The following is a 14382-nucleotide window of genomic DNA, read 5'->3' on the forward strand; positions in this document are numbered from 1 at the left end:
CTGGCGTGCTGCGATTCATGGGGTTACAAAGAGTCAGACACAACTGAGCGACTGAACTGAATGGAATAGGAGATAACTGTGGGATGACCAAAGATAGTAGGTCAAATTGTATCCCATTTTATCTCTCTCTAAATCGTGGCTCATTATTCCTTCCTCATGTGTGAGTGCTCAGTCTCCAAGTGTGTGCACTCTTTGGAATTCATGTAACCCTCCAGACACCTCTGCCCATGGAATTCTCCAGGCAAGAATACTGGAGTAAGTTGCCATTTCTTACTGCAGAGTATCTTCCTGACCCAGGGATTGAACCCACATCTCCTGTGTCTCTTGCTTTGGCAGGCAGATTTTTTATCACTGGGCCACCTGAGAAGCTCTTATTCCCCTCCTGCCTCTGACTTTTCCCAGTGAGTTTATTTAATTGGTAAAGCAATAGATACCAAATGAAAACACAGGAAATGGTGGTTTAATAGGTGACTTACAATATCTAGTATACTTATGGAAGATTTAGCAGTTTCAGATTAACTCAAACTATTTCTACCATAATAAGCACTCACAAATTTCTCTGTAAAAATTAAGGTAATGAGTCTGTTCTGCCATTTCCAAGTTTATATACATTAGTGAAATGTCACTTAAAAAGAATAAAAGTGGGCCATTTTCAACTTTACTTTGCCACTTTTAGTCTGAATTTTTATGGTTTCCTAATGTCTTCTGCAGTTGCTTAATTTCTTCACACTTCAATGGTCATGGTTAATTCATGTCACATAGCTGTTGGGAATGGACTGACCTGAAAACTGCCCAAGTCATTGAATGAAGAGTAATTCTGTAGACAATTAAGTATCAGAGAATTTTTCTCAGGGAGAGTTGAGTTAAGGTCTTCTACAGTGTCCTTGTAAGTTTAACTGTTCTTGGCATTCCAATGTCACCTAACTTGAAATGTGATGAGGTGTAGAAACTCTTTCCTGTGTGCACCATATTTACATTTTTTTCAAAACCTTCCTTATAAATGTAATATGCTCTGTTTGGAAGTGCTTAGCCATAGTTCTGTTGGTAAATTATTTGCAAAATGTTTTTCTTATCTGTAAAATATTTAGTTGGCACAAGATCCTCATGAAGTTCTAACATCCTGCCAGAGCACAGGTTGCTAAAACATGACAATCATCATATTATTCCTACTCAATAATCTGGCTTCCAGGTACCTGTGGTACAAGATGAAATCCCTTTATGTGTATCTCCAGATTCTCCACCTTCTGCAGTTGCTCTTCCTCATGTTAATGCTCATATCTCTGATACACACACATGATCCACACTCACGGGGTGGTTCAAGATTTGGTTTACCTTTCAGGAACCATAACTAAGTGACATTCAAAATGTTGCCCATGTTCCTGGGCTGATACATGAGCCGTTTCTTATAGGCTGTGACAGTGTGAGTTGAGGAACAAAAAAGGATTCAGACATTTCTACAGTAATTTGGCATGGCCGTGACATTCAAGCACACGATCAGTGCATTAGTCTTTTTGTGGTTTTCATACTTCCAAACTGGCTCTGTGGGTAGCATAAAGCAGGGCGTGCTGGCTGGTCACACTCACCCAAACCACGTTACAGTCTGTAACTACTGAGTCTGACCAAATTTATAGAAATATATGAGAACATCTCAATGTATATTTATATTTTTAACATTTTTATAATTGTTTTAATTTTTAATCAAACCTGGTTTCAGATTTCAGTTTAATATTCTTAGCTAAATTAGGGAAGAAATTTTTCTGTTATTTTAAATTCTAATCTAATTTTGGTGATGCAGGACATCAGACATTTTTGTCAAGATACACCTTTTCAAAATACAGCAACAGTCATAAACTAAATTATGGTTGTGAAGAAATGAAGATCAAAAATGTTTATATTATACTAAATATACTATTATGTTATACTACATAGTATGCTATATACTGTATTATAAAGCCTGTTTAGCATCCATAATTGATGATGAAGTTCCAACATTAAAATGTTCTACCTAATGTGCTGGCTAATGGGGCAAGGGAAACAATGAGACTTAAATAGCTTTAAAACTCAAAACATAAAGAAAGATTAAAAACCAAAAGTGCTCTATAAAAAAAGAAATAGTATTGAGTTTAAAAGGTGATGGAAAAAGGTTTAATATTTTATATGCAACCATTAGTATGTGGTGAATTTATTATAAGTAGCTCTGTGAGTTGCTAACACTAAAAGCATATGTATACTTAACTGCTGAATTTTTAATACAAGACCACTCCTCAGGCATTAGCATGAAAAACAATGGGTGGAACTTCAGCAAAGAAGATAGTTCAAGTACAAATTTTCAGTGACACTATACATCAACTCAAGAAACAAACTGCTGCTGCTGCTGCTGCTAAGTCACTTCAGTCGTGTCCGACTCTGTGCGACCCCACAGACAGCAGCCCACCAGGCTCCCCCGTCCCTGGGATTCTCCAGGCAAGAACACTGGAGTAGGTTGCCATTGCCTTCTCCAATGCATGAAAGTGAAAAGTGAAAGTGAAGTCGCTCAGTCGTGTCCAACTCTTAGCAACCCCATGGACTGCAGCCTACCAGGCTCCTCCATCCATGGGATTTTCCAGGCGAGAGTACTGGAGTGGGTTGCCATTTCGTTCTCCTTAAGAAACAAACTAATGACATGGGACACTAACTCAGAGGATAAGTAAAGCTAGTAAAGTACTTTTCAATGCAATTTTAAAAATCTAGAGATATTCTTAGCATGGAAGTCTTTTCAGTATAAGTGCAATTTGCCTGAACACTTTTTAGCTTCATTGTTAAAAAAAAACACAACTATACATGAAGTGCATAAAAACAGTTTGGAGTTCAAATCTTGTGTAGGAATATGCTCTTGCTATAGTTCCAAAGACAAGGAAGCATTCTGGAGTAACTAGCCAGTTTTTCTGGTTCTAGAGTATTAATCCCCACAACTCCTTACTTCATTGGAATGTTTTGATAATTATAAAAGAAAGATGTTAACTCCACTAAATAATGTGTTTGCATGTGTGCATCTAAGCCACTTCAGTCATGTCTGACTCTTTGAGACCTCACAGACTGTAGCCCTTGAAACTCCTCTGTCCATGGAATTCTCCAGGCAAGAATACTAGAGTGGGTTGCTCTGCCCTCCTCCAGTGGATCCTCCCAACCCAGGGCTCGAACCCACATTTCTTATTCTCCTACATTGGCAGGTGGGTTCTTTACCACTAGTACCACCTGGGAAGCCCAAGTAATGTGTTTAGGATATAGTAAAAAATTATGACAGTAGAAACTGAAATTTCAGATTATTTTCTTTATTAGGAAATAATATGAAAGCTGATCAAAAGTATTGCTGCATTTTTGAAGTACAATGGCCATCAAGGAGAAAGCTCTGTAGAAAATATTTGGAGAACAGAAGGAAACAGTATACGGTATGGAAAAAAAAAAATTTAATGTCAATATATTCAAATCATAAATTGAGCCTCAAGATATGTTACTTGTTTGGACTTTGGAGCTTTTAGTGATCTTAATACATTCATGCAATGGAAAAATGCAATATGTTTTTCATGGCAGATAAGTTTTATAGGTAAAAATCAAAGGTGAGAATCTTTGAGAAAAAAGTGTTATTATGTGGTCCAGCATTTAATAGCAATTATTAAGCAAGCAGGTAATGATCTTGATAAATTTTATCTGTGGAAAGTTATCAGTAAGGACCTTATGAATTTGATAGAATGATATAAATTAATTTTCCATCAAAAGAATATTCACTTATCATATATTAATGGAATTGAAAATCAATTTCTTTTATCATAAGTTAAATTAAGTTTGGCAATAACGTGCAGGATAAAATGTTGGCACTAGCTGCTGATGAAGCACTAAAGATGAGTTTTGAAAATATAGCATCCTGGATAAAAGTTAAAAATGAATACCTTGAGCTTGCTGAAATTACTTTAAAACCACTTTCACTGCTATCAACATATTGTTGTGAGTCTGATTTCTCCACAGTTAGTTTATTTACTTATTTATTATTTTATTTATTTTTGCTGCCCTGTGTGGCTTGTGGGATTTCCCTGACCAGGAATAGAACCTGAGTCCCCAGCGATGTAAGGGCAGAGTCCTAACAACTGGCCTATCAGGTAATTTCATTTACAATGAGTTGATAAAAAACTGAAATAGTTTAGATATGTCATTCTCTATAAATAAGAGTTGTTTTGGAGAGAACCTATATTTGATAAATTAATAAGCAAGGAGCAAATTTATTGTTACTTTGCTGCTATTGCTACTGCTAAGTTGCTTCAGTCGTGTCCAGCTCTGTGCGACCACATAGACGGCAGCCCACCAGGCTCCCCCGTCCCTGGGATTCTCCAGGCAAGAACACTGGAGTGGGTTGCCATTGCCTTCTCCAAGACATAAAAGTGAAAAGTGAAAAGTGAAAGGGAAGTCGCTTAGTCGTGTCCAACTCTTAGTGACCCCATGGACTGCAGCCTACCAGGCTCCGCCATCCATGGGATTTTCCAGGCAAGAGTACTGGAGTGGGGTGCCATTGCCTTCTCCGATTGTTACTTTAAAAATGTTATATTTTGATGTGTAGGATATTTCTTCAAGGGGTGAAATAGGTACTCAATACAGAGAATTTCTATTTTACTCATAAGTTTTCATTTCTGTTATGACACTACAGGTTCAAGTGTAATAGTGATTTTCTATCTGAATCACAGTGATGCAACTTTCAACGAACAATGTACATGTTTTTTTTTTTTTTCTTGTAATGTGTTTTGATTAAACGTAATTTTTCTCTTGAATATAATAACAACTTGGCTTGTATTGGTTTTAATTTCATCTTCCTAGTAATTTACTTTATTGAATTTTAGAAAAGTGTAAGTTTGCAACAGAAATGCAATTTTTCAAAAAATGAATTTTTTTGCTCTAGATAATTGAGCCGTGTCCTATATTTCTCTTCTTACCATGACTGATACAGTGCTGGGAACACAGGAAATGCTCAGCAAATAACTGTACATATATAGATTTATATCAATCAATGGGGTTATATTTTCTAAAGGGAATAATTCCCCCTAGTGGATAACTATACTATAGAGAGATTCTTTTTTTTGCCAGTTTCCAGTGCTAGGAATCATTAAAGTACACAACAAGAATCTTACCATTGTCACTGCTCTATTCTAATGCTTCAACAATGTCAAGCTATCTATTCCTTTCTGGAGAAAGTACCGAAGGCAAGCCACAGCATCAGGCTTCAAGCAAGTGGAAAGAACAGTATTTGGTAACCTCTTAATAGGGACATGGACAGGTGTACCTGGCCAATAATATCTTAACTGTGATACTGACCAACAAATTTCAACTCTGGATCCATGTAAGGGTTTGGCTCTTTAAGATACCCTATCAAAATGAGAATAACTCTGAACACTTAGTTTGTCATTGTTTTATGATTTATGCAACTATAAGAGGAAAGGGGGAAGTAGGGTTTTAGAGATAGGATTGGATTCATCAGCTCTATAATTTCTTTGTGAAAGTATATTACCTCCCACAGAATCGTACAGCCCGATCTCATCTCCTAGTTCTATCTGTACTACACAATGAGAGGGTAGTTCCCTGTTTCTTTTTACAGCTGCCTCAATTATTTGTGTGTATCTTCTAGTTAAAACCAAAACAGAGCTATCAGGATAAATTATACACATAGATACACGTCTATATGCATGTGCACGCTCAGTTGCTTCAGTGTGTCTGACTCTCGGTGAACCTATGGACTATAGCCCACCAGGCTCCTCTGTCCATGGAGATCAGGATTCTCCAGGCAAGAATACTGGAGTGGGTTGCATGCTCTCCTCCAGGGGATATTCCCCACCCAGGGATCAACTCATGAATCCTGCATCGCAGGCAGATTCTTTACCACTGAGTCATCTGAAACAACTGTAAAAAATAAACAATCAAATAAAAGTAAATTTCTGATACTCGAGATAAACCTTAAACCAGAACAAAACTCATATTTGTACTTATTTTTCTTTTAGATTTTAAGCATCATATTAAATACTAACATGCTGTATTTCATATTAGTCTGATATAAGACAAAGATTCATTCTCCTTCATAGTAAATTTTCACCTTTTTTCTTGAAGAGTTGATTTCTTTCCCAGTGGTTTGTGATATTTTCCTACCACAAGCTGGAAACTTGGACCATGTGAAAATGTTCTTATGAAAATTTGGGATTTCCTATATTCATGAATTTAATTTAGCTTTGCTAAATTTAAGAGAAAAACTTTTATTCTTATTACCAAGGACTAATTCCTGGGTTATTTAAGAGCTGGGTAGCTTTTTCCTTGAGAGACTGTAATATTGGTATAAATTATCCAATTTTTGCCATGTCCTACAACATACTTGGCATCACAAGTCACTGTCTATTTTTACTGCCAACCAAGTTGCAATACTGAAAATTGTAATACCAAGGCAGATGTAGTAAAAGATACCAGTGCGTGAATAAATCTCAGAAAACTCTTAACCCTCTGGTGAGCAAGGCAGAGTACTTCTAAGCAAAGGAGTGGGATCTGCAAGGATAATGTGGATAATTCTTCATAAACTCAACAATGTGAATGAGCATGATGTCATAGCAAACTGTACAAAGTTCCATATTCCTCCAAATAAAGCAAGTACACTTTCCTCTTTTTTCCAAATCCTTATGCAACTAAAGCAATACCATAGAATAACTGAAAAGTATCAAAGACTGTGATGTGATCAGAACATTTCTTTAAAAGAATAAAGGCATATAAAAATTCTGCTACCTTTTTTTTTTTTTTTTAAGATTTAATGTTAGGAAACCAGTCAAGCTGAGATTTTGTTTGACCAAAGGTAAACAAAAGAATATTTATGAAAGGGCAAAATGAAACAATATTCCAAGTCTCTGCATTTAATTGTTAGTTTCATCCAGAAATATAAAGTAAAGGTATCCTTATGGAAGTTCATTGGAGAAATGGCAAAAGCAAACTGAAACAGCTAATGGTCCTTGATCTCCTCTTTAATACCTATATTACATATAATGTCTATACTCCAGTATTTGGGGGATAGAGAAAACTTTTGCTTTACACATTTTCGTGTGTGAAATCAGAGAAATCACTTTCTGATCTAGTCCAAATAAGAATTACTCTTTAAGACTTTAAGTGACTAGAACAATTATATTGCATAAAATTTTAATCAAAGTCAGCTCTTTTACATAAAACTTTTAATCAAAGTCTTGATGTGTTCGACACCCTTGGGTTATTTCAGGGCTCCTATAAGGGGCAATTGAGCATGCTCATTTCCTTCCTGAAGTGACAAGGTAGATGCCATTACTATTCCATAGATTTCTTACCTTTTCCAATTGCATGAACCAAGTATGCACTTTTTCTCTAAATGTGAATACTAATTACAGTGAATTTATTCGCATAGGTGCATAAGTGAATTATACATGGTTTTCAATAACCTACCAATAATATTCCTTAGAGAATGGCATTCGTTCTCTTTTCTTAACTTTTCAGTTCAGTTCAGTTCAGTCACTCAGTTGTGTCTGACCCTTTGCAACCCGCAGCACGCCAGGCCTCCCTGTCCATCACCAACTCCTGGAGTCCACCCAAACCCATGTCCATCAAGTCAGTGATGCCATCCAGCCATCTCATCCTCTGTCGTCCCCTTCTCCTGTCTTCAATCTTTCCCAGCAACAGGGTCTTTGCAAATGAGTCAGCTCTTCGTATCAGATAACCAAAGTACTGGAGTTTCAGCGCCAACATCAGTCCCTCCAATGAACACCCAGGAATGATCTCTTTTAGGATGGACTGGTTGGATCTCCTTGCAGTCCAAGGGACTCTCAAGAGCCTTCTCCAACACCACAGTTCAAAAACATCAATTCTTCGGCGCTCATTTTTCTTTATAGTTCAAATCTCACATCCATACATGACTACTGGAAAAACCATAGCCTTGACTAGACGGACCTTTGTTGAGAAAGTAATGTCTCTACTTTTTAATATGCTGTCTAGGTTGATCATAACTTTCCTTTCAAGGAGTAAGTGTCTTTTAATTTCATGGCTGCAATCACCATCTGCAGTGATTTTGGAGCCACAAAAAAAAACTCAATCACTGTTTCCACTGTCACCCCATCTATTTGACATGAAGTGATGGGACTGGATGCCATGATCTGAGTTTTCTGAATGTTGCGTTTTAAGCCAACTTTTTCACTCTCCCCTTTCACTTTCATCAAGAGTGTCTGCGATCCAAAAATCTGCAAGCAATAAATGCTGGAGAGGGTGTGGAGAGAAGGGAACCCTCCTACACTGTTGGTGGGAATGCAAACTAGTACAGCCACTATGGAGAACAGTGTGGAGATTCCTTAAAAAACTGGAAACAGAACTGCCTTATGACCCAGCAATCCCACTGCTGGGCATACACACTGAGGAAACCAGAATTGAAAGAGACACATGTACCCCAATGTTCATCGCAGCACTGTTTATAATAGCCAGGACATGGAAACAACCTAGATGTCCATCAGCAGATGAATGGATAAGAAAGCTGTGGTACATATACACAATGGAGTATTACTCAGCCATTAAAAAGAATACATTTGAATCAGTTCTGATGAGATGGATGAAACTGGAGCCGATTATACAGAGTGAAGTAATCCAGAAAGAAAAACACGAATACAGTATACTAACACATATATATGGAATTTAGAAAGATGGCAATGATGACCCTGTATGCAGGACAGCAAAAAAAACACAGATGTGTATAGTGGACTTTTGAACTCAGAGGGAGAGGGAGAGGGTGAGATGATTTGGGAGAATGGCATTGAAACATGTATAATATCATGTAAGAATTGAATCGGCAGTCTATGTCCGATGCAGGATACAGCATGCTTGGGGCTGGTACACGGGGATGAACCAGAGAGATGTTGTGGGGAGGGGGGTGGGAGGGGGGTTCATGTTTGGGAACGCATGTACACCCATGGTGGATTCATGTCAATGTATGGCAAAACCAATACAGAATTGGAAAGTAAAATAAAAATAAATTTAAAAAAATAAATAAATAAAACTAAAAAAAATTTAAAAAAAAAAGAGGTCTTTAGTTCCTCTTCACTTTCTGCCATAAGGGTGGTGTCATCTGCATATCTGAGGTTATTGATTCCAGCTTGTGCTTCTCCCAGTCCAGCATTTCTCATGATGTACTCTGCATATAAGTTAAATAAGCAGGGTGACAATATACAGCCTTGACATACTCCTTTTCCTATTTGGAACCAGTCTGTTGTCCTATGTCCAGTTCTAACTGTTGCTTGCTGACCTGCATACAGGTTTCTCAAGAGGCAGGCCAGCTGGTCTGGTATTCCCATCTCTTTCAGAATTTTCCACAATTTATTGTGATCCACATGTCAAAGGCTTTGGCATAATCAATAAAGCAGAAAGAGATGTTTTTCTGGAACTCTCTTGCTTTTTCCATGATCCAGCAGATGTTGGCAATTTGATCTCTGGTTGCTCTGCCTTTTCTAAAACCAGCTTGAACATCTGGAGGTTCATGGTTCACATATTGCTGAAGCCTGGCTTGGAGAATTTTGAGCATTACTTTACTAGCGTTTGAGATGAGTGCAATTGTATATTAGTGTTAATCATTATATAGAACCTGCCAATATTACCTATTATCATGTCAACGTTAATGGAAAAGAGAAACAAGTTAGGACAGTTTAAATATAGAAAAGTGTTTCTATAAGAAACTCTGGAGAGTTTTGACTGAGAGAAGACACAGTGGCCTCTTTCCTCAGCAAGTAGATCCTTTTTAGATAAGTCTTATGTCTTAGCAAACTTTACAGTTTAATATCCTCTTTCATCACCTCTAATAGCACTCCTCTGTAATCTAATGACTGAAGTCCTTCTGAGGCAGGAGGCAGATGGACCCTCCCAGGGTAAAGTAATTGGAGATTCATTTCCTATGGACAAAAACTCCAAGCAAGAACAGCAGAACAATTAAGATGAGGAGGCTGGGCCCTGCCCAGACCACATATTTTTTGTTCTGAAATCAAGAAACCTCTGAGACCACACATGCACAGAAAAGATTCCTTGCAGTCCAACAGGGAGCAATGATAAGGGATGCTATGTCCAGATGCCTTTTTGGTAAAATCCATCTTGGCTAAGAGATGCATATGCACACGAGGGAGGATCCTACAATATACCAAAAAGACCTGTGAACCCGGCAAATCAAAATGATTGGCCAAAGGAAACATGGACAAAATACCCCATAAAAGTCATTCAAACTGCCACAAGGATGCAACTCAGTGACTCTCTCTACCTCATGGTCTATCCACACATATGTGCTTTTTTCCCTCTCTTAATAAATACTTTACTTGCTTCACTACTTTCCTTCTTTAGGGAAGTTCTTTTCTGTAAAGCCAAAGGCTTTCACTTGACACTTTCTCTTGTCACTGATCACTGGTCTAGTGGCTAAGATCTGGAACTATCACCACCTCAATCTCTTGCTGGAAACCCAAGCCCTGCTCCAGCCATTGCAGGCTGAGGCCACCCAAGATCACTTCTAAAGAGGGTGTTATCTGGGGGCATGTGAAATGCTTATTTATATCTAAGAATCTTAGATGTTTTCAATTAATTCAGACTATTGGATAAAGAGTGGGACAAAATTCATTGTGCTAATATTATTTCCCATCACTTCATGAGAAATAGATGGGGACACAGTGGATACAGTGTCAGACTTTATTTTGGGGGGCTCCAAAATCACTGCAGATGGTGACTGCAGCCATGAAATTAAAAGATGCTTACTCCTTGGAAGAAAAGTTATGACCAACCTAGAGAGCATATTCAAAAGCAGAGACATTACTTTGCCGACTAAGGTCCGTCTAGTCAAGGCTATGGTTTTTCCTGTGGTCATGTATGGATGTGAGAATTGGACTGTGAAGAAGGCTGAGCACCAAAGAATTGATGCTTTTGAACTGTGGTGTTGGAGAAGACTCTTGAGAGTCCCTTGGACTGCAAGGAGATCCAACCAGTCCATTCTGAAGGAGATCAGCCCTGGGATTTCTTTGGAAGGAATGATGCTAAAGCTGAAACTCCAATACTTTGGCCACCTCATGCAAAGAGTTGACTCATTGGAAAAGACTCTGATGCTGGGAGGGATTCAGGGCAGGAGGAGAAGGGGACAACAGAGGATGAGATGGCTGGATGGCATCACTGACTTGATGGACATGAGTCTGAGTGAACTCCGGGAGTTGGTGATGGACAGGGAGGCCTGGCGTGCTGCGATTCATGGGGTCACAAAGAGTCAGACACAACTGAGCGACTGAAATGAACTGAACTGAACTGAACATTATTTCCACATAATAAACCCATTCTCAATTTTTATCAGTTCAAATTACCAAAAACAGAGAGTTAAATTATTTTAGACAATGCAAAAAGAAAATGTCTTGGCAATATTTAGAAAGGAATGTATCTAAATTTACTGAAGTGCCTAAGAGAATTTATGAAATTTATACACAACTTTTATTGAAAAATGATTGGATGCCACCCACAGTATACTATAAAAATTCTAATTTTCCAGCCTTTTTTCATTCTGAAACCATTAGCATTCTTCAGTAATGCAGAAATTGAAAAACAACAGTTCTTGCCTAATGTTTGACAAAACAGAATTCTGTTACATTATTATAAATTCTTATTTCTATTCTCTGAAAACAATCTAAGATTTCTTTTAAATAGCTAAATTTTAAAAATTCTTTTATTCATTTTATACTTTCAAAGACCATCCAAAACTAACATCAATCCGTACCTTCCTAAAAGTCAACACAATTTGAATATTTCAGTTCAGTTCAGTTCAGTCGCTCAGTTGTGTCCGACTCTTTGTGACCCCATGAATCGCAGCACGCCAGGCCTCCCTGTCCATCACCATCTCCTGGAGTTCACTCAGACTCATGTCCATCGAGTCCGTGATGCCATCCAGCCATCTCATCCTCTGTCATCCCCTTCTCCTCCTGCCCCCAATCCCTCCCAGCATCAGGGTTTTTTCCAGTGAGTCAACTCTTTGCATGAGGTGGCCAAAGTATTGGAGTTTCATCTTTAGCATCATTCCTTCCAAAGAAATCCCAGGGCTGATCTTCAGAATGGACTGGTTGGATCTCCTTGCAGTCCAAGGGACTCTCAAGAGTCTTCTCCAACACCACAGTTCAAAAGCATCAATTCTTCGGTGCTCAGCCTTCTTCACAGTCCAATTCTCACATCCATACATGACCACAGGAAAAACCATAGCCTTGACTAGACGGACCTTAGTCGGCAAAGTAATGTCTCTGCTTTTGAATATGCTCTCTAGGTTGGTCATAACTTTTCTTCCAAGGAGTAAGCATCTTTTAATTTCATGGCTGCAGTCACCATCTGCAGTGATTCTGGAGCCCAAAAAAGTAAAGTCTGACACTGTTTCCACTGTGTCCCCATCTATTTGCCATGAAGTGATGGGACTGGATGCCATGATCTTCGTTTTCTGAATGTTGAGCTTTAGGCTAACTTTTTCGCTCTCCTCTTTCACTTTCATCAAGAGGCTTTTTAGCTCCTCTTCACTTTCTGCCATAAGTGTGGTGTCATCTGCATATCTGAGGTTATTGATATTTCTCCCGGCAGTCTTGATTCCAGCTTGTGTTTCCTTCAGTCCAGCGTTTCTCATGATGTACTCTGCATATAAGTTAAACAAGCAGGGTGACAATATACAACCTTGACGTACTCCTTTTCCTATTTGGAACCAGTCTGTTGTTCCATGAAGCTCATCATATGTCACTGGGCCATGATCTCCAACATATAAGCAGTTAAATCATAGTTCTATATCTTATGGTCCTACTACTGAGAATAAAATTTAAAAAATTATCAGGAAACAATATGAATTTGTTAATTAATCAAATGCAAATGTATATTCCTTTCTCTACCAAAAAATCTGATGTACTCTTGCAAATTACCAGTCCCTTAAGCATACTTAAGGTATATTGAAAATCTAGTTTATTATATTCTTTATTAAAATTATTGACTTGTCCAAATATGTGCTATGTAGTTCAGTACTAGGAAATATTATCTAAAACAAAGTCTAGAAAGAGGAAGAGAGAACTCTTTACTTTTACGACAAAGTCATTGTTGTTCAGTTGCTAAGTCAAGTCCGACTCTTTGCAATCCCATGAACGCCCATGCTAGGCTCCCCCGTGCTTCACTATCTCTTGGAGTTTGCTCAAACTTGTATCTGTTGAGTTGATGATGCTATCCAACCATCATCAACCCCTTCTCCTCCTGCCTTCAATCTTTCAAAATAGGAAGGATAATCACTATACTTTTAATTCTTTCCTTCTCTGAACTAAATTATTTAGATTTTTCTTACCTGACAGACTAGATGCAAATGTTTGTTACTTTATAATAATTCCCCCAGTGTCCTTCAATTTGATTTCTGAGCAGTTTTAGATATTTTCTTTTTTCTTACTTCTTAACAGAGCAGGAAGCTGTGCATTTCCCTACAGACAATTCATGACAACAGCCTAGCTTGTGGCTGACTTTAGTCCTTATCCATCTGAACTGAAAATGCTCTCACAAGATTTCTTCTCAATCACCAAAACTTAAGTTGTTTTCTCTCCACATTTCCACTGCCACTTACTCTGTACATTGATGCTACAATACCAATTCAAACTTACTCTTCTGTTCCTACACCTAATGAAAAAGATTCATCTATCAGCAAAATTGATAAAATCTGTCAGCAAAATGAGTACTGTCTTTCATCTTAATTTTTATTTATTTTTTTATGCTCACTTTTATTCAATTTAAGGATTGGCATTATTTTATTTTTTAATATAGATTTATTTATTTTAATTGGAGGTTAATTACTTTACAATATTGTATTGGTTTTGCCATACATCAACATGAATCTGCCACAGGTATACACGTGTTCCCCATCCTGACCCCCCCCTCCCTCCTCCCTCCCCATACCATCCCTCTGGATCATCTCAGTGCACCAGCCCCAAGCATCCAGTATCATACATTGAACCTGGACTGGCGATTCATTTCATATATGATATTATACACGTTTCAATGCCATTCTCCCAAATCATCCCACCCTCTCCCTCTCCCACAGAGTCCAAAAGACTGTTTTATACATCTATGTCTCTTTTGCTGTCTCACATACAGGGTTATCATTACCATCTTTCTAAATTCCATATATATGCATTAATATACTGTATTGGTGTTTTTCTTTCTGGCTTACTTCACTCTGTATAATCGGCCCCAGTTTCATCCACCTCATTAGAACTGATTCAAATGTATTCTTTTTAATGGCTAAGTCATCTTAATTTTTAAAAGAAATGAATCATAAATGAAACATTCGGATCTGGTTTATCATTTTCA

Source organism: Oryx dammah, unplaced genomic scaffold (assembly GCF_014754425.2).
Source record: "Oryx dammah isolate SB20612 unplaced genomic scaffold, SCBI_Odam_1.1 HiC_scaffold_3, whole genome shotgun sequence".
NCBI classification, from domain to species: domain Eukaryota; kingdom Metazoa; phylum Chordata; class Mammalia; order Artiodactyla; family Bovidae; genus Oryx; species Oryx dammah.